General features: G+C 38.8%; 1 pseudogene; it reads left to right on the top strand.

Moving 5' to 3' along the window:
- Window positions 1-121: 121 nt before the first annotated feature.
- LOC122747118 lies at window positions 122-26,167 on the top strand (annotated as a pseudogene).
- Window positions 26,168-26,232: the final 65 nt, after the last annotated feature.

The following is a 26,232-nucleotide window of genomic DNA, read 5'->3' as shown; positions in this document are numbered from 1 at the left end:
GAAAACTACCTTTACAGGTAACTGAAAAAATAAAATAAATAAAACATCAGGGGAAAAACAGCTGACCTAGAAAATAAATTCAGGAGAGATAATTTGAAAATCATTGGACTATCTGAAAAACATGATCAAAATAAGACCTTGGACCTCATCTTCCAAGAAATTGTCAGGGAAAATTGCCCTGATGTTCAAGAAGCAAAGGGTAAAATAAAAAGAATTGAAAGAATCCACTGATCACCTCTAGAAAGTGACCCCAAAAGGAAAACTTCCACGAATATTATAGCCAAATTCCAGAGATCCCAGGTCAAGGAGAAAATATTGCAAGCAGCTAGAAAAAAGGAATTCAAATAGAGTGGAACTACAGTCAGGATAACACAAGATCTAGCAGCTTCTACATTAAAGGACTGGAGGGCATGGAATATGATATTCTGGAGGGCAAAGGAACTGGCATTACAACCAAAAATCACCTACCCAGCAAAAGTGAGTATAATCTTTCAGGGGAAAAATGGGACTTCAATGAGACATAAAGTATATTTTTGGAAGAACAGTAAGGATATTAGTATTCACTGGATTATAGATTAGAGGGTGTAGATAATTGGGAATATTATGTAAGAAGACTGGAAAGGTAAGAAGGAACCAGGTTATGAAGGGCTTTAAATGCCCAACAGAAAATTTTATATTTGATCTTGGAGGTAATAGTTAAGTTATTGAAGTTTATCAAATAGGAGGGCGACATGGTCAAACATGCTTTAGGAAGATCAATCTGACAGCAGAATGGTGGATGGACTGGAGGGGCAAGAAATTTGAGGCAGCAAGACTAGCAAGGAGGTTGTTGCAGTAGTCTAAGAAGCAAGGCAAGGGTGATGGTAATATCGTAGGGAGAAAGGGGACTTAAACAAGAGATGTTATGAAAATAACATCAAGAGTACTTGGTGGGGCAGCTAGATGGTGCAGTGGATAGAGCACCGGCCCTGGACTCAGGAGTACCTGAGTTCAAATCCGTCCTCAGACACTTAACAGTTACTAGCTGTGTGACCCTGGGCAAGTCACTTAACCCCAACTGCCTCACTAAAAAAAAAAAAAAAAAAAAAAAAAAAAAAAAAAAAAAAAAAAAAAAAAGAGTACTTGGTGACAGATTGAATGTTGCAGTGAGAAAAAGTGAGAAGGTTAAGGCTGACAGCACAGTTGTGAGCCTCAGTGACTGGGAGGACAGTGCTGTCCTTGGTAGTAATAAGAAAGGCAGGAAGAAGGTAGACTTAGGAAGAAACATGATGGATTCAATTTTGGACTTCAGTTGAAAATGTGCACACAAGTGGACTGTTGGGAATGGTGGAGCTATGAAATGGTTCAACCAATCTGGGAATCAACTTGGAATCCTATTCAAATAGTCACAAAATTGTATATACCTTTTGAACTTGTGACATTACCCCCATCAAGGTCCAGGACTGAGAGAAATGATGTCATATTGTTTGAGTGGCCTAGAAGTCCTCACAGGTGACTTGGCCCTAGTCACTCAGATAGTATTTGTTCAAGTCAAGATAGGTCTTGAACTCAAATCTTTCCAAATCCAAGGCCATCTCTTTATTTAATATGACCTACTTAATTGTGTGTAAATATAAAATCATGTTAATTTGTTAAAAATTAAATATAAAATAATTATAAAATAGGTTTCATTAATTTATTCATTACATTTTATTATTTATTTTGTTTGTTTTATTATATCATTAATGTATTTAATGTAATATATAACCTATTATAAAATATATTTTTATAAAATTATATGTAATATATAATTAAGTATAAAATAAATATTAAAATGTGTTAGTTATAAAATTGTATATCTTCTTTCTTTTTCTCTATCAGGGTTCAGCTGTTGGAAAATTAAGCCTGATGAGCTATTGGGAAATTTAAAATATTCTATTAAAAGAGCACATGACAGCACCCATTTCTGATGATAATGTCACAGTGACCCACACAATAGTCAATGACATCCTACTGAATTATTATGTGTCAAAGAGGAAATCACATGAGCAGAAATGAGCAATTATCTATTTCCATGGAGGAGGTGTAAGTTTTGCCAGCATTGGTAAGTATACCCTTCCCAAGCCAAGGTCTATATTTTCTGTCAGATCAGAGAAGTGGGTCTCTGTGGAAACACTTTCTTCTCACACAGATCCCAAACCAGCTAACTTCATAATCTTGCAAAACTGTGTGATAGTCTCTGATGTTAAACAACTTGACCAGAGTCAGGTTGACAGAAATGATTACCATTAGGATTTGAATCCAGGTCTTGATCACACTAAACCCAGTACTCTATTGACTATACCACATTGCCTCTAACTTTGTTAGTACATTTTTCATTTATAAAACTCTATCATGAGAATATGCATCTTTACCAAGAAATATTATGTCAGGGGGCAGCTAGGTGGCGCAGTGGATAAAGCACCGGCCCTGGATTCAGGAGTTCCTGAGTTCAAATCCGGCCTCAGACACTTGACACTTTACTAGCTGTGTGACCCTGGGCAAGTCACTTAACCCCCATTGCCCTGCCAAAAAAAAAAAAGAAGTATTATGTCATAAACAAGATTAAGTCATGCATTTGTAGGCAGGGGCCCTGTGAACCAAATATTAATCATGCTTAAGGTGAACTTCTGGAGTATCCCATGAATGAGAGAAAGGTCTTATGGTCACTAGGAAGATTTGTTACCTCTTTTCCAGATGTGGTCTCTGAGCGGGAACCTACTTTCCCCTGGATGCTGTGTGAAGTTGTGGCAGATGGAGTTACATGTTTTATATCACCTCTTCTTACTGTATCTCCTTTTTTAGTCAAAATTTTTAAAAACTACTTAAAGCTGCATAAATTGGGCCTCAGCTAGTAATAATCATGACATTTCCTCTAAAGGATTTTCCTCTATTCCTGAGTTTCACATTCCTTTTTGATCAAAATGAAAAATGACCTTCACTAATGTCCAAGCCATGTACTTCCCTTGGGACACTGATTTCATCTCTGAATGAAAACCTCAAGGACATGCAATTTCTCTCTCAAAGGCCACTTCATCTGGTGATGTAGCTCCTAGACCTTAAGATACAGCTGAAAGAGCTTCTATGGGAACAAAATTCATCCTGGTAGAGGCCAAACTTTTGTGTGTGTTTCTTTGACCTTAGCTGGTCTGGTCTTCCAGAGCAGACTTGTCACTGACCCCTGGTTGAAATCACACTAGCTCTATAGAACCTGACAACACTTGCCTTCCCTGGAATAGGCTTTGATGATTCTGGGTTGTCTCCCTGCTATGAGGTCAAAATAATTTAGACCTAATCATTTAGACATAAAGGGTCATATCATAAACAAATTAGAAGATCAAGGAATAGTTTTCCTATCAGTATGTGAAAAAAGGAAGAATTTATGACCAACAAGAGATAGAGAACATAACAAGATGTGAAATGGATAATTTTAATCATGTTAAATTTTAAAGGTTTTGCACAAACAAAACCAATACAACCAAATTAGAAGGAAAGCAGACAGCTGGGAAACAATTTTTGCAGCAAGTGTCTCTGATAAAAGCCTCATTTCTCAAATATATAGAGAATGGAATCAAATTTATAAAAAAAAAAAGTAAGAGCCATTCCCCAATTGATAAATGGTCAAAGGATATGAACAGTTTTCAGATGAAATCAACAAAATTATCTATAGTCATATAAAAAAAATGCTCTAAATCACTATCAATTAGAGAGATGCACATTAAAACAACTCTGAAGTACCACCTCACACCTATCAGATTGGCTAATATAACAGAAAAGGAAAATGACAAAAGTTGGAGAGGATATGGGGAAATTGGGACACTAATGCACTGTTGGTAGACTGGTAAACTGATTAAACTGTTATGGAGGGAAATTTAAAATTATGCCAAATAATAACTATAAAAAATATACATACTCTTTGATTCAGCAATATTATTACTAGATCTATATCCCAAAGAGGTTTTTTTAAAAAATGGAGGAAGGGGAAGCTAGGTGACGCAGTGGATAGAGCACCGGCCCAGGATTCAGGAGGACCTGAGTTCAAATCCAGCCTCAGCCAGTTAACACTTACTAGCTGTGTGACCCTGGGTAAATCACTTAACCCCAATTGCCCCGCCAAAAAAACCCAAAAAATAATAATAATAAAAAATGGGGGAAAACCTATTTGTATAAAAATATTTATAGAAGCTCTTTTTTCTGGTGGCAAATAATTAGAAATGGAAGGCATGTCTACTAATTGGGGAATGGCTGGATTGTAATGGAATACCATTATTCTGTAAGATATGATGGGCAGGACGATTTCAGAAAAACCTGGGCATGAAGTGATGCAAAGGCAAGTGAGCAGGACCAGGAGAACATTGTACACAGTTATAGCAATATTATACATCTGTGAGTGACTTGGCTATTCTCAGCAATGCTATGATCCAAGACAAATCCAAAGGACTCGAAAAGTGCTATCCACCTCCAGAGAAAGAATTGATGGTGTCTGAATACAGATCAAAGCATATTATTGTTCACGTTATTTTTTGCATGGGTCTTTTTTTGGTCTGTGTCTCCTTTCATAATATGATTAATATTAAAATATGTTATACATAATGCATATGTATAAAACATATATCAAATTGGTTACCATCTCAGGGAAAGGGAAGGGAAAGGGAGGGGGAATGAGGAAGGGAGAGAATTTAGAACTCAAAACATTTTAAATGAATGTTGAAAATTGTTTTTACAAAAAAAAAAAAGAAAAACAAAATACAAAATAAAAACTCTGATATATTTTTCTGAATTAGAACATATATATATATATATATATATATATATTAGAACATATATTTTTAATGTCAAAACAACAGAAAGTTCATGTTTCAGTATGGGACAACCACCAACAGAAAGCAGAGAAGAATCAGTGTTATCTTCACTATTGCCTGAGACACTACTGCCACCTCGTGGTAGCATTACCAAATAGCAACATCTTCATGCTGTTGATACATTCACCTAGGTGAACATTTAATTGCTCTATCTGTGGAAATGTTGGCTTTTGCTTGTTTTTATATTCTTGTAACAAATAAACAATAAATTCTGGTGACTCTTGTAGTCTCTATATCTTTCAGTCAACTAAATAGGGAAAACAGAATCTACTGTAAAAAATTTGTGTCTCTAAAAATTCAATTGTTTCCTTGTCTTTTTTTTTTCACCAATGACACCCTCCATATAAAGAGAACATAGATTTGGAGTTTAAAGAAAATTTACAGGTCATCGAATCAAACCTTTTTATTTTACATATGAGGAAGCTGAGGCTTGAAGGGTGAAGTTACTTGTCCCAGGCAACCAGCAAAGCGTCAGAGTTTGGAGTCAAACCAAGGTCCCCCACACTTCCCCCACCGAATCAAGGTTCTTCCGAATCCATTCTCATGAAGATTTGATGAACCTGGGGAAATGGGTATATAGAAATGTAGTTACTGATGTCTTCCTATTCACTATTATTCATCTAGTTTTCATTTTTAATAATGACACTTCTCATGATCTCTTGGTGGTAGCTAGGACATACAAAGGATAGAACTTTGAACTTAGAGTTGGGAAGACCTGAGTTCAAATCTAGCCAAGGACACTTACTAGCTGTGTAACCCTGGACAAAGCACTTAACTTCTGTCTACCTCAGTTTCGTCAATTGTAAAATGAGGATAATAATAGCACCTACCTCCCAAGGTTGTTGGGAGGATCAAATGAGATAATAATTTTAAAGCTCTTAGCACAGTGACATAGTAAGAGCCATATTAATATAAGCTATTTATTCTTATTTTCCATTCTCTAGGAATCTTCCATTATTTTAGATAGCTTAAAAATCATTCCCTGAATGCCTTTATTTTTGTGATACATCTCACAAAGAGCACTGATATTTGTGCACATATTCTGCAGATACTTCATCAGGTTTAGTCGCCTTTCCTGAATGCCTCTTCTCAAGCACTATTTATACTTGTGACAAGTAAAATTATATGTGGTCACCTTATTTCTGTCCCAAGTTTGGAGAAAATTAGCTGGGGTTTCTAATATAGTTGTTACTTACAAATTAGAAGCTTTAGCACCAGTTTTGGAGCATTAAAGTATATTAAATATTAGTGAAGAGAATACACATGTCTCTTCAAGTTAGGAAAAGGCCTATCTAGCCTACAGGAAAAAAAGAGCTCAGCCTGGCCTGCTTCTTTCTCCAAGTCCTTTGCCACCATGAGCACCTCAGAGAGCCCAACTACTAGTCACTGCATGTGGAAGCTTTTTATGGGTCAGGAGGAGAGGTCATCCTTACACATTGCTTCAAGTTCATTGGCTAGCATCAACCAAATCCATTATTTCACTGTACTTGAGGGTGGTCCTGTGTTGGGGTCAGAGTTGACACCCTCTGAGAACACACCTTCTTGAGGGCCAGGCAGGTGTGGTTTTAATTGAATTACCCTTAAGTGAGTTAATCAGCAAAGTCAATCAATCTCAGTCAATCCAATCAGTCTAAATCAATCTGGGCCCTTTGGGCATTGGCGAAGCCCATTATTTTCTTACATATTCTCTCATTTTACTTAATGTCAGCTGAGGAGTTGGGTCCAAACACAGTATTTTCACTATGATTGATGATAATAACTTTAAATGAAGTTGACATAGCACTTTGAGGTTTATAAAGCCATTATGATAATTTCCTCATTCTGAGCCAAGGGACCATAGAGCAGAATCCAAAATGAGATCTTTCTTAGGTAACACCAGGAGGCAACAAAAGGGGTCATATCACCCCCTTTACTCTGATCATGGTTCCAAGGCATAAAGGAGTGCATGTGGTTGCTCACAGATGAGAGCACAGGCCAGGAAAGTCATAAACACACATCTCTTTAGATCATACCACCTAGGAAAAACTGAAAACTTACAGACTCCCAGAATTAGCTCTGAAAACAGTTGCACAAAAAAAGTCAAAAAACAAAAACAAAAACAAAAAAAAGTGAAGCTTGGAACACTACCCCACACACACACACTCCACAGAGTACAACTTTAATATAAAGTTAATTTTAAAAAAACAGAATGGAAAATAGGCAAACAACAAAAGGGGAATGTGACTATAGACAGTTACTAAACTACAGTGTCAGAGAAGATCAAAATACAAATTCAGAAGAAGACAACAAAGTCAAAACTGTTACATCCAAAGTCTCAAAGAAGAATGTGACATATTCTCTTGTCCAAAAAGAATTCCTGGAAGAGTTCAAAAAGGATTTAAAAAAACAATTAAGAAGGGGCAGCTAGGTGGCGCAGTGGATAGAGCACTGGCCCTGGATTCAGGAGGACCTGAGTTCAAATCCAGCCTCAGATACTTGACACTTACTAGCTGTGTGACTGTGGGCAAGTCACTTAACCCCCATTGCCCCATGGGGAAAAAATCAATTAAGAGAGGTAGAGGAAAAATTGGGAAAAGAAATTAAAGTGTTGCAAGAAAATCATGAAAAAAAGAGTCAACAGCTTGGCAAAGAAAACACACACACACACAAAAAATACTGAATAAAATAACATCTTAAAAACAGAATAAACCAACTGATAAAAGAGGCACAAAAATCTACTAAGAGAAAAATTACTTAAAAAGCAGAATTGGCCACATTTGAAAAGATGTACAAAAATTCACTGAAGAAAAGAATTCCTTAAAAACTAGAATTGGCCAAAATCTCACTAAAAAAATGATTCCTTAAAAATTAAAATTGGGTAAGTGGAAGCTAATAATTCCATGAGACATCAAGAAACAAAACAATAAAAAGATGAAAAATAGAAGAAATTATGAAATATCTCATTGTAAAAACAACCGACCTGGAAGATAGAGGAAAGATAATTTAAGAATTGTTGGACTAACGAAAAGCCATGACCAAAAAGAGTCTAGGCAACATCTTTCAAGAAATTATCAAGGAAAACTGCCCTGATATTCTAAAACCAGAAGGTAAAATAGAAATTGAAATAATCCACTGGTCACCTCCTAAAAGAGATCTCAAAATGGAAACTCCCAAGAATATTATAGACAAATTCCAAAGCTCTGAGGTCAAAGAAAAATACTGCAAGCAACCAAAAAGGAACAATTCAAATATTGTGAAACCACAGTCAGGAAAACATAAGATTTAGCAGCTTCTTCATTAAAAGATCAAGTGGCTCAGAACATAATATTCCAGAGGACAAAGGAACTATGATTACAACCAAGGATCACCTACCTAACAAAATTGAGTAACTGTTTAGGGGGAAAATGGATATTCAAGGAAATAGAGAACTTTCAAGGATTGCTGATGAAATGACCAGAGCCAAATAGAAAATTTGACTTTCAGATACAAGATTCAAGAGAAGCATAAAAAGGTAAACAGGAAAAAGAAGTCATAAGGGATTCAATAAGGTTAAAGTGTTTACATTCCTACATGGGAAGATGATACTTGTAACTCTGAAGAACTTTCTCATTATTAGAGCCATTAGGAGTATACATAGATACAGGAAATGGGTGTGAGTTGTATACGATGGGATGATATCTTAAAAAATGAAATCAAGGGCTGAGAAAGAAGAATTCACTGGGAGAAGGGGAAAAGGAGAGGTAGAATAGGGTAAATTATCTCACATTAAAAAAAGACACAAAAGAGCTTTTACAGTGGAGAGTAATATGGAAAAGGTTGGGGGTGGGGCACTTGAACCTTATTCTTATCAAAATTGGCTAAAAGAAGGAATAACACACACTCAGTTAAGTATAGAAATCTATCTTACACTCCAGGAAAGTAGGATGGCGAGGGATAAGAGAAAGGGTAGATTGATGGAGACGATAATCAGAAGCAAAACACTTTTGAGGATAGACAGGGTAAAAATAGGATGGAGAGAAATACATAGTAATCATAACTGTGAAAAAATTATAGCAAGTCTCTCTGATAAAGGCCTCATTTCTCAAATATAGAAAACTGAATCTCAAATAGAGAATTGAGTCAAATTTACAAAAGCAAGCCATTCCCCCATTGATAAATGGTCAAAGGATATGAATAGACAGTTCTCAGCTGAAATCATCAAAACTATCTATAGTCATATGAAAAAATGCTCTAAATCACTGACTAAAGAAATGCACATTAAAACAATTCTGAAGGGGCAGCTAGGTGGCACAGTGGATAGAGCACCAGCCCTGGAGTCAGGAGGGCCTGAGTTCAAATCCAACCTCAGACACTTAACACCTACTGGCTGTGTGACCCTGGGCAAGTCACTTAACCCCAATTGCCTCACACACACACACACACACACACACACACAAAAACAATTCTGAAATTCCACCCTAAACCTTATCAGATTGCCTAATATGACAGAAAAGGAAAATGACAAATCTTTGAGGAGATGTGGGGAAATTGGGACACTAATGTGCTGTTGGCAGAGTTGTTAACTGACTCAGTGGTTCTGGAGACAATTTGGAACTATGCCCTTTGGCCCGGCAATACCACTACTAGGTCTGTATTCCAAAGAGATCTAAAAAAAAAGAAAAAGGATATATATGTACAAAAGTATTTCTAGTAACTCTTTTTGTGGTGGCAAAGAACTGGAAACTGAGGGGATGCCCATCAATTAGGAAATGGCTGAACAAGTTGTGGTATATGGTTGTGGCGGAATGCTTCTATACTGTAGGGAATGATGAACAGGATGCTCTCAGAAAAAACCTGAATAGACTTACATGAACTGATGCAGAGTGAGATGAGCAGAACCAGGAGAACAGTGTACAAAGTAACAGCAATATTGTATGATAATCAACTGTGAATGACTTAGCTATTCTCAGCAATACAATGATCCAAGACAATTCCAAAGGACTCATGATGAAAAATGCTATCCACCTCCAGAGAAAGAATTGAGAAGTCTGAATGCAGATCAAAGCATATTTTTTTTAAATTTCTTTATTTTGACTAATATACATACTCAAGCAGGCATAGTAATGCATTTTTCCCTGAGGGAGGGGAGGGAGATAGGGGTGGGGAGGGGAAGGAGGGAAGGGCAGATTGGGGGAGAGAGCAGTAAAAAGCAAAATACTTTCATAACTGCACAAGTATGACATCTTGAATTGCTTGATTTCATAGGGAGGGTTGAGGAGGGAGGGAGGAAGAAAATTTGGAACACAGAATTACCTCAAAGACCTTAAACTCATCAGAGTGGGCTCATGAAGAGAATAACATTCACATCCAGTTGGGAAGAGTAATCTATTTAACCCTACAGGAAAGTAAGAGGGGAAGAGGATAAGGAAGGAAGGGTGAAAAAAAAGGGAGTGCAGAGTAGGAGAGGGGACAATCAGAAGTAAAACACTTTTGAGGAGGAATAGGTTAAAAGAAGATAGAAAATAGAGTAAATATCATGGGAAGGGAATAGGATGGAGGGAAATAGTTATGATGATTGAATATAATGGCAAAATGTATGGTACCTACTTTGCTGGGCTAATATGAAGAAAATTCTTTGTGTAAGTTTAAGGTCGGTATTCAGGTTATGATGAACAGGATACTATCAGAAAAACCTGGAAAGACCTACATGAACTGAAGCAGAGTGAAATGTACTGTATACAAAATAACAGCAATAGTGTAAGATGATCTGCTGGGAAGCATGTGGTTATTTTCAGCAAGGCAATGATCCAATATAATCCTGAAGGACTTATGAAAATGGCAACCCATCTACAGAGAAAGAAGTGATAGTATCTGAAAATAGATGGAAACACATTTAAAATTTTTTTTCCTCTTTGATAATTCCACAATCTGAAGTTTGGGGGGGGGGGGGGAGGTTTGACTGCTTTCTCTCACAACCTAACTAATGTGGGAATGTTTTCCATGACTACTCATGTATAACTTGTTTTGAAATGCTTGAGTTCTAGTGGGTGGGGGGTGGGAATGGAGGAAGAAGAGAAGTTGGAACACAAAGTTTTTAAAAATTGATGTTAAAATTTGTTTTTACATATATTTTGGAAAATAAAATTCTATTCAAGAAAAAAAATTTCTTTACTTTTCTTGGTTTGGTTTTTAGTCTGTTTTCTTTCACAATGTGACTAATATGGAAGCATGTTTTGTATAAATGCACATGTATAACCTATATCAAATTGCTTGCCTTCTAAATGGGGGGGGGCGGGAATGAGGGAGGGAATGAATTTGGAACTCAAAAAGTGTTTTAATAAATATTAAAACTGTTTTTATATATAATTGGGGGAACATAAAATACATACACACACATATATGTATATATATATTTTTTTTCTTTTTCTTTTGCAGGGCAATGAGGGTTGAGTGACTTGCCCAGGATAACACTGCTAGTAAGTGTCAAATGTCTGAGGCTGTATTTGAACTCAGGTCCTCCTGAATTCAGGGCCCGTGCTTTATCCACTGTGCCACCTAGCTGCCCCCCATATATGTTTTTGAAGACCAACAGAACACCAACAATGTTTTACTGATGAACTAACCCTAGGTGTAGCTGGTAATTTTGAGATGATGTGGATATGTTAATAAGCTTACCTAAGGTGGCATGGATAAGAATTGGCCTGTCCCCTACCACCAAAACCCTATAAAAATGAGACCTCCACCCCCAACCCACCACCCCCATAGGTATTCCTCCATTTGCTATCTGGTCCATGCTGCCCCAGTGCTCCTGTCTCTGACCCATGGTTACATTAGTGGCTTTCTGTTTCCTCCTCCTCCTCCTCCTCCCCTTTCTCTTCTTCATGTTGTTCTGCCTCCCTCCACCGCCCCATCCCCCATTCCCCATGTTATCTATCTTGGTATCCTCTCTTACCCCTTGCTATTTGATTCTACGCCCTGTGCTTTATTAAAATGTGATTGAGGGGGCAGCTAGGTGGCGCTGTGGATAAAGCACCGGCCCTGGATTCAGAAGGACCGAGTTCAAATGCGACCTCAGACACTTGGCACTAGCTGTGTGACCCTGGGCAAGTCATTTAACCCTTATTGTCCCGCAAAAAAAAGAAAAAGAAAAAGAAAAATGTTATTGAAGCATTACTTCCCACTTACTGCCATCCCGATCTTTCTCAGCAAGTATCCAAAAAAGCGGGCATGCGTGCCCCACATTCAACCCAAAGGAACCCATTCTGGGGACCCATTGGGGTCTCATTCTCAGTCGCAATCATTCCAAACATCAATCGGCAATTCTATTGGCATAGTTGGCAGGATACTCTCCAGGAAATAGCGTTGGCCAATCAGGCTGCGCGCAGGGTGTGGCCAGGCTAGCAGCGATCGGTTCTTTATTTTTGATCTATTCAGAGGTCTTTTGCTCACCTGTTATCCTGCCTGCACCCTGGAGCACAGGAGAGCTCATCCGGAGAGCTGTATGCACCCCCTCCATTAAGGTGTCTATAAGGGACAATAGCTGTCCCATTGTGACGGGGCAGGGTTTCCTGTATCCTTGGTGTGTCTGTGTAGTACAAACCTCCTTCCTCTCCCCCCCCCCCCCGCCGCATTCCCACAGGTTTTCTCCCACGTGCACTGATTGACCTTCCCCCATCTCACACTGGAGGAAAGTGTTTCCGCCCTCCGAGCCATACAGTTCACAACTGCCCATCCTCCACCTCCGCATTGTGCCAGCTGCAGGTCACTGTCCTGGCTGCTGGAGCCCCACACCCACTTTCCCCTGCAGCAGTGCCCCACAGGTGTGTGTTTGGGAGTCGGGGCGAAACATCCCACTCCCAACGCCGCCGTGAGTGTGGCTGCCTCCTGCCCCTCCCCTCCCGAGTAGAACTGATAATGGTTAAAGGATAGAGTTTTTAGTCCAGGAAAAGGGGCTTTGCACGTACCTGCGTTGTTCCACCGGGTCACGGAGCTAAAGAGATAGGGAATGTGGATCTGTTAGGGCTGGAATGAGAGATGCCTCCTCCCGCCTCATGTGAATGTAAGTTAAGCATGAACTGCTAGCACCCAGAAGGGCAAAGCTGCTTGTTGGCAAGCAGCGATGAGGAAATAACCGCTCCCCCTCACCTGTGCTAGGATAAACCTTTTTTTTCTGATAAAAGTATTTTTTTCCAGTTACATGTAAAGACAGTTCTCAACATTTGTTTATACAAGCTTTCCAATTTCAGATTTTTCTCCCTCCCTCCCCCCTCCCCTAGACAGCAGGTAATCTGATATAGGTTTATATATATATATATATATATATATAATAACATTAAACATATTTCTGCATTAGTCATGTTATAAGAGAAGAATCAGAGCAATGAGGAAAAACCTCAACATAGAAAAACAACAGCACCAAAAACAAAAGAAATAGTATGGTTCAGTCAGCGTCTATACTCCACAGTTTTGGTTTTTTTCTGGATTTGGAGATCCCCCTTCTATCATGAGTCCCCTGGAACTCTCCTGTACCATTGCATTGGTGAGAAGAATCTAATCCATCACAGTTGATCAACACACAATGTTGATGATACTGTGTACAATGTTCTTCTGGTTCTGCTCATCTCACTCATCATCAGTTCATGAAAGTCCTTCCAGGTTTCTCTGAACTCCTCCTGCTCATTGTTTGTTACAGCACAATAGAATTCCATTACATTCATATACCACAACTTGTTCAGCCTTTCCCCAATTGATGGGCAACCCCTCAATTTCCAATTCCTTGCCACCACAAAAAGAGCAGTTATAAATATTTTTGTACATGTGGGTCCTTTTCCCTTTTTTATGATCTCTTTGGGGAAAAGACCCAAAAGTGGTATTGCTGGGTCAAAGGGTATGCACAGCTTTATAGCCCTTTGGGCATAATTCCAGATTGCTCTCCAGAATGGTTGGATCAGTTCACAGCTCCACCAACAATGCATTAGTGTTCCAATTTTGCGAGGATAAACCTTTGCCAGGTAAGATAGAGAGGATAGATAGAGCAGTTCATAGAAAGCCCCCTCCCCTCCCCTCCAGCATCACGTCTCCAGCTATTGCCAGGTCGGTAGAACTTGCCCTCTGTCTCAGGCAACTGATACAACATGACATCATCTAAGAGGCAGAAGCAAGAGTGGTTGGGGCTAGGACAGCTAGGTGGTGCAGTGGATAAAGCAGCAGCCCTGGATTCAGAAGGACCTGAGTTCAAATCTGGCCTCAGACACTTACCACTAATTAGCTGTGTGACCCTAGCTAAGTCACTTAACCCTCATTGCCCCCCTCCAAAAAAAAAAAAAAAAAGCTTGGTGGGGGCTGTTATTGTTGCCAGAAATGTTCCCCCTTGGTTCAAAGGATAGCAGCCACCAAAGCCTTGGCTTGTCCCAGCCCAAGTTTTGCTCAGAAAATTAGGCAAGGACTCCCTTATTCCTACACCCACTAGTGGCCTTCCAGAAATCCCCAATTTTTAGACAACTATTCTTTTGCAAGGGAAATGTGCTAGAAGCTGCTGGTTCCTATTGGATGACCTGAACTTTGAGGAGACGCACCAAAGTGAGCCTCAATATCCCCCAAGTGAACAGAAATCAGACAAGGGGGAGATAAGTAGAATAATAATGATAAAGGGAACACTGGCCAGGCACCCTTGTCCCAAGTCCTGAGCCAGGCAATAGGTAAGCAGGTACTCAGGACAGAGACCAAAGGGTTCAGCACCAGACAGTTCAAGACACCCTGGACTGGGGTACATCGCTAACTGAGCAGTCTCAGGCCATATTCCCCAAGAAATTCAAGCCTTTATAGATGTAGTGCAGGGGAAAGAACAGGGAAATTCCAGGGAGGTCCTCAGGGCTCTATGTCTGGCAGAGCCTCCAAAGGACCCCATAGGAACCCAACCATCCTAAGGACACTGAGCCTTGGGACTATCACCCTTTTACAGCGTCCACAATGCTTCAGGCCCCCATAAACCAACAGCATTGGAGCACCCTGCTGGATCCCTGATCTCAGGTCACCCTAGTCACAGGCAACCATGACATATACACCAAGGCACCAGCAACCCCATACAGGGAGTGGGAGGCACCACTATCCGAGACACTTAGAACACAGTGGATCTCTGTGGGAACAATCAGAGGATCCTGGGTCCCAGGAGTTATATAGTCCCTGAACACACCATGCCTTTTCCCATAATTGGTATGTATGTTCTAGGACATCAACTGGTCCCTTAGACCAAATCTAAGGAATCTGAAGGTGCAATTGTCCCCCATTTGCCAGTCTGGTGGGTAAAGAAAGTAGGCAGGGATGAATGGAGACTAACTGAGGACTATAGGAATTTGAATTCCCCGATTAAAGCCCCACTACCCAAAGTCATAGAGGTGACAGAGGACATTTACTCCTCTGGCTGCTCTTGGTTTGCTGCAATTGACTTTGCTGAAAAGTTTTACTCTGTGCCCATATACCAATCCCATTTGAGGGGATACAATATACTTTCACCAGGTTACTCACAGGATATCTGGACAGCTCTCCCATGGTCCACGGACTGTGCCACCAGGATTTGGAGGACCACCCAGTACCAGAGAGACTGCAGATGGCAGCATGTGGACGATATCATGTTTGGAGGCTCCACCCTCAACCCTTTGCAAGCCCACCTCATGGCTATGCTCAGATACCTGGCCAGTGATTTGGTGGCAACAGTGCCTCATAAAATACAAGCCCCCCCCAGAGTGTGTGAAATTTTTAGGGTACATGTGAACCCATAAAGGCAAAGACATCACAGCCCCTGTCCTAGGTAAGCTAACTCTCCCTCAAAGGGGCCACCTGTAGACTCTCTGATGTGGAAGAAAGGGTCAGAGGCAGAGGTGACAGGGCAGTTCCACATTTAAACAGTAGTATTGTGTATGTAACAAACAAAAAAATATATAGCACAACCTTTTGTTGTGTTGTAATACTAAGAGGAGAACAATGAATTCTAAATCTAATTGATGATTCTTATTGTCAGATTTTCCAAAGCAAAATCTTCAGAAAGTCAGTTTATGTGTGGAGGTCTGTTAGGTTAAATTATGTATGAAATATATATATACAAACATTCTCTTTACCAAAGGCTTGTTAAAAGCTTCCACCTCTTTTGGTTTTTACTGGTTTTAAATGCAGAAACAATTTGCCCTGTTATCAGAGTTTAAATTAACTCTCCCTCCCTCCTTTTTACCATACTCTGCCATATATTTGCCAAGAGATCATTTTATAGGATTTCTGGAATACAGCCAGCCGACTAGTATTCTTCAGAATGTACCTATTTATATGTAATCCTCATGGAAATTTAGTATATATGTGATTATGGGTGAACTAGAAGTCCTGGAATAACATTCCGTAGTACTCAAACAGAACAGTAGGTGGGGCTCCAGTACATGCTGGGTCATAGAAACAGATGCTTGAGTTTTATTGTCCAAATTTGAGCTTTATTGGTCATGATCTTGGTATGTGAATCCATGAAAAAAACTGTACCACCAAAGATTTTTCTTATTTCTCATTATAGATCAGACTTTGTAGAACAAACATTACAAAGAGTATCACCTCAAAAAAATTATAATTGAAACCACAATAGAAAGAATATCAATGGGTTATGTAATGGCATTGTGTCCTTATAAATCATGATACAAAATATGAAGCAGCATTACTATATTATAACCCAGCAGAGTTTGGGTATTACAAAGAAAAATGGTATATAATCTACCTTTAATTCAAGTATAAGTATTTCTTTAAAGTTCTTAGAATAGCCTTAAACTACTAAAAAAACCTAAATTAAGGTATTTTATGATTATTAACTTCTTAAGTTCATCCAGCCAAGTTAGCCCTTCACCTTTTGGCATTGTTAGTTATTTACATGATATTCTCCCATTCTGTTAGTACTGTAGGGACTCCTTTTGTGATAGCACACTTCATCCCTTTCCTATTCCAGTATCGATCATGACTTTTAACATTCCTGAGACATCACTTCCAAAGAATTTAAACTGGAAAAATTATTTTTGCATAAAACTCTATAAAATGAAATGCTCTTGGGTAAATGTACTCTTTCTTACTGCCCACCCATCACTTCTTGCCTATCCTTCATGATACTTACCTCTGTGCTCATTTTTATACTAATCCTTCCACGAACTGAAAATTCTAACATCGCTTATGAGTTTGTGTAGGTTTTTTTTTTTTAGTCTTTACCACTGCATATGTGAATTTTAAAATTATGACCCATCAGTCATAACTAAATAGTCAACTCCCTGAAAGTTGAAATACTTTGACATTTTTGTGAGGTTTACTATTCTTGCATCTATGTGAGTTGCTGTAAATAGTGTGCAAATGCCCAATATTTATGCTACCTAGCTAACTTTTGTGTGGACTGTTAAAATTCAAAAATTAAAATGCTTATGCAAATTAAAAAATACTTATAAATACTTATACCTGGCTCATAGAACATTCTTAAATTCATTATCATTCATTCATCCTCATTCATGCAGAAGAAGCATCACTCCTTAGCCAGAGGTGTCAAACTTGTAGTACAAAAGCAATATGCCCACCAGAAAACTCTGCAATGGTATACAAGTGGGATTAAAATGTCATTGTGGGAGCAGCTAGGTGGCGCAGTAGATAAAGCACCAGCCTTGGATTCAGGAGGACCTGAGTTCAAATCCAACATCAGACACTTACTATGTGCTTAATACTGTACTAGGCTAAGGGCAAGACAGTCCCTGACCTAAAGGAGCTTACAATCCAATGGAGGAGTTGACACATAAACAAACATATACAAAGGAAGCTATACACAAGATAATTCATATTTTATTATTGTCTACTATGTGTATGGCATATGGCCAAGCAGTAGGCATACAAAGGAAAAAGGGAAATAGTTCCTGTCCTCAGGGAGCTTACATTCATCTATACAATTATAACAAAATGACATAACAGTTTGAAAGTAAAAAAGTTAGCCCAGGAGGTTTCTTGGAAAACATGTAACTTGAAGAATGACTTAATGGAGAGAAGGAATACCAGTGAGTAAAAGATATTTTGATGTACACAGCATGGGAAGGTTTTGAGAAAATGTGAGTAGAAAAAATGCTACATAGGTAGTAATATGTAAATATTGATAGAAAGATATAGAAAGCCATGCATATATATGTAAGTATATATATTTAATATAAATATAGGAATAGCTACTGGGTATATAAACACATATACAAAGTGTATGTGTCCATATATTTACACATACACTTTCACACATACATGTACAAATATATGGGTATAAGCATGCACTAGCTATCCCTAGAATAGTCTTACCTTTGTTCTGACTCCCAGCTTAAAGGCTTGCATGACATGCATATATCTGGGGATCCTCTCCCTGATAATGAGAAGAATGAGGAATGATTACTCCCAAAATAAATCTTGGATGAATTTGAAACCATCCCCCATTGAAGGAACTTGGCATTTAACCAGAGAGATTATGGGTGGGGCTGAATTTGAGTTTTATGATTCTTGAAGATGCTTAATAAATGTTGGTCAACTGAACTCCAGGTATTCAAGAAATATTTATCATTATTATCTATAAGAAACAATACATTATATAGTGTGTGCATGGTTTGAGCAACTATTTCACAGTTAAATCAAGAATCAGATTTGATCCTGAGGTCACATCTGTACTCATCTTTAAGTTCTGTCAGATATCTCTCATTTGATTCATTTCTTTCAGCCCTTCTCCATTATGAAACCTTAACAAGAAGGATGGCAAACAGGCTGGATGCTGTTGTTGTAGGACCTGAATAAGAGAATTGTTTTAATGATTATTTTAGATATTGACTCTTTGATCACATAGAGATGACTCTTGACCAACAAATAAATCACCCACATTCCTCATGATTCCTGACTCTTACCATTTTTTTTTTTGGTGGGGGGGCGGGGCAATGAGGGTTAAGTGACTTGCCCAGGGTCACACAGCTAGTGAGTGTTAAGTGTCTAAGGCCAGATTTGAACTCAGATCCTTCTGAATCCAGGGCCGGTGCTCTATCCACTGTGCCACCTGGCTGCCCCCAGATTCTTACCATTTCTAACAGTCCTTTTGGGGGCAGCTAGGTGGCACAGTGGATAGAGCACCAACCCTGGATTCAGGAGGACTTGAGTTCAAATCTGACTTCAGACACTTGACACTTACTAGCTGTGTGACCCTGGGCAAGCCACTTAACCTTCATTGCCAAAAAAAAGAAAAAAAGAAAAAGAAAAAAAAACAGTCCTTTTGAATACCTGGGGTATTAGTGTCGCACAATATTCAAAGATGAGATTATAAATATGGGGTCATGAACACAGAGGATGGGACTCACTACAAATCCTATAGGATAGCAAGTCTCTATCAAGAATTTTCTTTTAAGAGGCAGTTGGGGATAAGGGACTTACCCAGGGACACACAGTTTGTAACTGTCAAGTGTCTGAGGTCAGATTTGAACTCAGGTCCTCCTGACTTCAGGGCCAGTGTTCTATGCACTACACCACCCAGCTGCCCCTGCTTGCTTTCTTGAAGTCTCTCTGACTCCTCACAGTATTTTCTTCTTTGACCTGGAAGCTTTTTTGGCAGGGAGGGGGGTGTTCCTTTTTCAGGCTTCTTTCAGGAGATGATCAGTACTTAAGCACAGAGTGAAGTGAAGGTAACTTGCCCAGGGTCACATAGAGAATAACTAGAAAAGCTGACATTTGAGCTCAGATTCTCTGACTCCATTTCTAGTTTTTGTCACACTACACCACATTACCTCCAACTCATCGAGCCCTTTAAGCACTAGATAGCAATGTCAATTGTCATCATCCAGTTTCACTCCATGGTAAGAGTAACAACAGTGCCCAATGACTAATAATACAGTTTGAACATTTATGCCAACCTGGTAACATGGGAACCTTCCAGTTTCATAGTCCCAGGATCTAATTTTGGTGTGTTTTTTAATGTGTAGAATTTCTAAAGGGCATTATTCATTCTGGTAAGCAGAGTTTGGGAGAAGTTTTAATATTGGGCTAATGTTGATGTGGTAGACCAGAACACCAGGGGGGAAGAATGATACTATTTGAAAAATCTAGATTATCCTTGGGGAAGGGATCTAGGGAGTTTTTTATTCTATTTAGGTTCCTCTGATAGGAACTGGACCTTTGATTTCATTGGTATATGGTATTCCCAGGTGAGGAAATTACCTCTATCAATGCAGATAGGCATTTTCTAGGAAACTTTTCTTAGAGTATTGTGGAGAGAAAAGGTGTCAAACATACAACATGCCAAGTATAACCAGAACCACATTAAAATGGAATTGGGGGGGCAGCTAGGTGGCACAGTGGATAGAGCACTGGCCCTGGAGTCAGGAGTACCTGAGTTCAAATCTGGCCTCAGACACTTAACACTTACTAGCTGTGTGACCCTGGGCAAGTCACTTAACCCCAATTGCCTCACTAAAAAAACAAACAAACAAACAAAAACAAAATGGAATTGGGAAATATTTCACAAAATAAAGAAAAAGACAATAGAACATAGATAATGTTAATATGTTGTTTTCTGTCATTGTGCAGCCTGAAGGGATTCTTATGGAGAGATAGTGGCCCTCTTTTCTATCTGAGTTTGACTGATCTAGAGCACGCTGAGAGGTAAAAAGAACTGTCTGTGGTCATAGACCCAATATGGATCAAGAAACAAGACCTGACTCCCCCCCCCCCAAAGAAAAAAAAACAAACAAGACCTGAACACATGACCTCCTGACCTCAAGGTCAGCTCTCTATTCACCACATTACCATTCTCCTCAGAGCCATTGATAAGTCATTCTGCATATATGAAGTATCCTGCATCAGTCCCACCCACCTTGAATTTCTGACCTTTTCTAGACCATCGTTAGACTTTCCAACTCTAAATCTATAATCCCATAACGCCAAGACTACTCCCTTTCTATATCACATTAGCCAAATGGGGAGTCAGGTCCATATGTTGGGCATAGTTCAGTTTCATAAGCAAAGATCACAATATTCCCTGGTATGGGTGTTTACCAGGAGTCTATCGGCCTTATGACTCAAGGAAGACTCCTATTTACAGAAATGCTGAGAGCTTGGGCACTCCCTCAGATGAAAGCTCCGAAGTGTTCTGTTATTCAGCTCCTATAAGATAGGAAAGAGACACTGTGATGCCATGGATAGAGTGCTATATTCATTTAGTTTCTGACCTATGGTAGCACTAAGACCTTGAACAAATCACATAACTTCTCTGAACCTTAGGCCATTCTCTCAGACTTATCTGAACTATGGGAAATTGTGACCTACATTAATTCCCATTCAGACAAAATAACATTCCCTGTCTCGTTGCCTACACAGAAAAGGGCAGAAAAGTACATTTTATTGAAACTATATATAATTATTTTATTTGCTTCCATAAAACAATTGTTAAATTATTCTTAAATTCCTTGAGCATTTCAAGGAATTTTCTCACTGATGACAAGTAGTCAGAGTGGGATACTAGAAAGAACTCTGGCTCTTCGGTCAAAGGACCTGGATTTAAATCATACCTCAGCAGTTTTACTTGTGACTTTGTGCAAACCACTTAACATCCTTCATCTGTAAAATGAAGGGATAGGAATACAAAGCTTCTGACAACCCATTCAGTTCTACATCTGTGATCCTGAGATCTATTAAGGTAAATATGATGGAAAATGATGACTAAAAGATAAATCCCCTCATTATTATCACTACACTACCAGTGGGATTCACTTCAATCTACTGGACAGCATGTATTACTAACTGTAAGGATTTTAGAAGATTAAGGGTACATCAGTGTGTGCTTTTAAACTAAAAGGTTTCATGGAGTAGTTCAGACTTGTGTTAAACATGAAACAAATAGAATTTAGATGGAACTCTCTTTTTTTATTTCTTTTCCAATTAAAATGTAACCTCAATGAAAGAGCGGACTTGTATTTGCATCTTCAAGAGTTAGCAAAGCGGGGGCGGCTAGGTGGCGCAGTGGATAAAGCACTGGCCCTGGATTCAGGAGTATCTGAGTTCAAATCCAGCCTCGGACACTTGACACTTACTAGCTGTGTGACCCTGGGCAAGTCACTTAACCCCCATTGCCCCACAAAAAACAAAACAAAACAAAAAAAGAGTTAGCAAAGGTCCTGGCTTATAGAACATTCTTAAATTCATTATTATTTGTTCATCCTCATTCATTGAGAAGAAGCATTACCCCTGAGCCAGAGGTGTCTAACTTGCATTCCAAGGGCAATATACCCACCTGAAAACTCTGCAATGCTGCCCAAGTGGGATTAAAATGTAATTGTGGGGGCAGCTAGGTGGCACAGTGGATAGAGCACCAGCCCTGGAGTCAGGAGTACCTGGGTTCAAATCCGGCCTCAGACACTTAACACTTACTAGCTGTGTGACCCTGGGCAAGTCACTTAACCCCCATTGCCTCACTAAAAAAAAAAAAATGTAATTGTGGGAAGAGATATTGTAGATTATTGACTTGGATGTTACAGAATTTGTAAGTGGGAACATTAACACATTGAAAATCAGGGTTTGATTTATTATTTTATTGTCTAGAGTTTAGACTTAAGAAAATTGTGGGAACAGGCTAATAATATAGATTGAACTTTAAAGTGCATTGTACAACCTTTGGGGCATTAAAGGGGAATGGTGCAGAGCTGCTTATTAACCATTTAACAGCATGCCACTGGAATGAGTTTATCAGGACTTGATAACTTGAATTCATGGAGAGAAACTAATTACTCTTTACTCTCTACTAATTATTCAAACTACTTAATTTGGGTTTTAAAATTCCTATTAACCATGTTTGTTCTAATCCTGTGGGCTGACTGGTAAATGTCCTCTTTAAAAAAAAAGTCTAATTTCAAAAAATGTCTGTTTTTGTGTTAAAGAAAGCCAATGATCTGAACTTTGTTTCTGCAAAAATTCTAGAATGAAACCTTTTGACATTCTCTTCCAGAACATCCCACAGGGTTGGTGCCAGGCACATTGAAAGCAACAGATTAGGGCAAAAAAACAATGAATTCAAATTATTCTATTGTTTAGCTAGAGGAAAGTTCCAAGATAAGAAATTGACTATTTGCAGTGGAAGAATTTGTATTTAGCTGTCTTCACCGATTTCTATATACTCGAAATAATTATCTATGCAGTGATTTTGGTTTAGGACTTAAAGCACTTCACTTGTTCTTATCAGCTCTTCTTTGTTACACAGGTATAGCTTCTGGTTTAAGACTTGATCATCTAGGGGCAGCTAGGTGGCACAATGCATAAAGCACCAGGCTCAGATTCAGGAGGACCTGAGTTCAAATCCAGCCTCAGACACTTGACACTTACTAGCTGTGTGACCCTGGGCAAGTCACTTAACCCTCATTGCCCCACCAAAAAAAAAAAAGATATGATCATCTAGAAGAGAGGCCTTATACAGTTCCCATAGCTACATTATAGTCTGTGACACTGCTGAGTATTGTCTGAACTAGGTTAAAGTGTAATTGGGAAATATTTAACCAAATAAAGAAAAACATAATAGAGCATAAATGTTAATATGTGGTTTTCTAAGTTAATATGTGGTCTGCAGGGATTCTTACTTTCATTTTAGTGCCCCCCCCATTTCTATTTGAGTATAACACCACTGATCTAGGACACCTTGTAGGAAAATTTCACAAATTCAGATTATAGGGGTCATGGAGAAGGATGTACTTAATAATTCCTCAAAGGCACAGTTCCATAAGAAAGCATATCATCCTTTATATTCTCAGTATGTTCTTGATGTTGTTCAGTCAGTCATTTTTCAGTTGTGTCTGATTCTTCATGACCCTATTTGTGGTTTTCTTGGCAGAAATACTAGGGTTTGCTATTTCCTTCACCAGCTTATTTTATAGGTGAGCAAACTGAGGCAATCAGGGTTAAGTGACTTGTAGAGGGACACGTAGCTAGTCAGTGTCTGAGATCAGACTTGAGCTCAGGAAGATGAGTCTTCCTGACTCCAGGCCTGGTACTTTACCCACTGTACCATGTAGCTGGCTCCCGCCTCATCAATGATTTTGAAATAAAAATAAAGAAGAAAACATGCTTATTTCTACTTTTACTTAATTCTTGCATAAAGCAAAGTGTGGGAAGGTTTTACCTCCCACTAATATCTCTATTTTTCTAGCCATGAGAATTCGTTGGCCAAAAGTGTTGATTTATAGATAGTAGCAAGAATGATGAAAGAATGAGGACCTTATTTCCTCATTCACATTAATATTCTGTAAGGATGGGGCAGCTAGGTGGTATAGTCAATAGAGGGTGGGGCCTGGAGTTAGAAAAACCTGAGTTCAAATTTGGCCTCAGACACTTACTGTGTGACACTGGACAAGTCACTTAACCTTGTTTACCTCAGTTTCCTTATCTCTAAAATAAACTGGAGAAAGAAATGGCCAACTACTCTAGTATCTTTCCCAAGAAAATCCCAAATGGGGTCATAAAGAGTCAGACACACACAAAAAAAGTAAATTGAAAAAAATTGAAAAAGTCAGACATGACTGAAACATCTGAACATCAGCAACAAGTATGGATAGCAAGGAGAAATTTGGAAGGACCTTTGTTTAATGTGCATTGTTTATCTTTGGGTCATGGCCAAGAAACCCTTGGTTGTACTCAAACTGTGGGATGTTCTGGAAGAGAATGTCAAAAGGTTTCATTCTAGAATTTCTGCAGAAACAAAGTTCAGATCATTGGCTTTCTTTAACACAAAAACAGACATTTTTTGAAATTAGACTTTTTTTTAAAGAGGACATTTACCAGCCAGCCCATAGGATTAGAACAAACATGGTTAATAGGAATTTTAAAACCCAAATTAAGTAGTTTGAATAATTAGTAGAGAGTAAAGAGTAATTAGTTTCTCTCCATGAATTCAAGTTATCAAGTCCTGATAAACTCATCACCAAGCACTGTGCCTGGCACTTAGCAAGTGCTTCATAAAGGCATCTTGAATCAAATTCATTTTTCCCCCAAATAAAGGGCCAATTATAAAATGAGAGCTGTTGGGAAGTTGGGGGATAATGGGCAGAATTTCTATTTGGAGGCAATGTTCATAGACTTCATCTTTTCTATAGAGGAGACTGTTGGCATGCCAGCATAGATGTACCTAGAGTCAAATGGTTAGTGACTTCTCATTCTTCTTTTAAAGCTACCAATGATCTCCAAAATACTCCATCCAACTCAGTGGAATGAGGCTTATGACTTTGTGAAGTCTTTCCGACAACCTGAAACTCTTGCCAAATATGGTGTGGATCCAAACAGAGTCTATATTTTGGGAGACAGTTCTGGGCGTGGCTTCGCAGCAGCTCTGACTCAACAGGTAGGATATTATGCCTCCTTTATCCTATTGCTTCATATGTTTATTTCAATGAATGTCTGTACTATGAGCACTGTGAAGTAGAAGACTAAGCCTTGGACTTGGAATTCAGAGACCTGAGTTTGAATCTTGGTTCTCATACTTACCAGCTGCGTGACCATAGGCAAGTCACTTATTCTTAGGAAGACCCTCCATATTGGGAAGGTAAGCCTGATGACCAACATGAATATTTTATGCCTAGTATTTGAGATGATTTAAAACTTGAAATTGACTTTTTCTCTCCTGCTGGTATATGGATGAGTCTATTCTGATTTAATGAATATTCTGGTCTTTGCAGGTCATGGGTGACCCTGAAATTCTCATTAAACCTAAAATTCAGGCTTTAATTTACCCTGCCTTGCAGATGCTTGATACAGACTTGCCATCCTATAGGGAAAATGAATATGGCATAATGTTGACTAAGACTCTGGCAATAAGAATTATGAGAGAATGTCATACCACTGATGAATTCCTTGAGCAAGCCATGAAGAGTAACTAACATATACCTGCCAAATATAGCTATCTCTTAAAGTTTGTCAACTGGAGTACCCTGCTTCCTGAGAGATTTAAAAAAGACCATGTTTATGCAAACCGAATTTATGGAAGTCCTGAGATAGTAGAAAAGTTTCCAGGGATTATAGACCCTAAATTAAATCCATTGTTGGCCAATGATTCAACATTGAGCCTTTTACCATTAACTTACATGCTCACATGTCAACATGATATCTTAAGAGATGATGGGTTCATGTATGTTTCCCGCCTAAGCAGCAATGGAGTCCAAGTCTTCCATGAACACATTGAGAAAGGATTCCATGGCTCTTTCTTCTTCATTAATTGGCCATTTGAGTTAGATCTTAGCTGGACACTAATAGATAATGTAATTAGTTAGATAAATGAGAATTTATAGATTTTCTGCATATACATGTATGACCTATATAAAATCATTTGTCTTCTCAAGGAGGAAGGATGGGA

Source organism: Dromiciops gliroides, chromosome 3, assembly GCF_019393635.1.
Source record: "Dromiciops gliroides isolate mDroGli1 chromosome 3, mDroGli1.pri, whole genome shotgun sequence".
Classification (NCBI taxonomy): Eukaryota; Metazoa; Chordata; class Mammalia; order Microbiotheria; family Microbiotheriidae; genus Dromiciops; species Dromiciops gliroides.
This window is presented reverse-complemented; position numbering and strand designations above follow the sequence as displayed.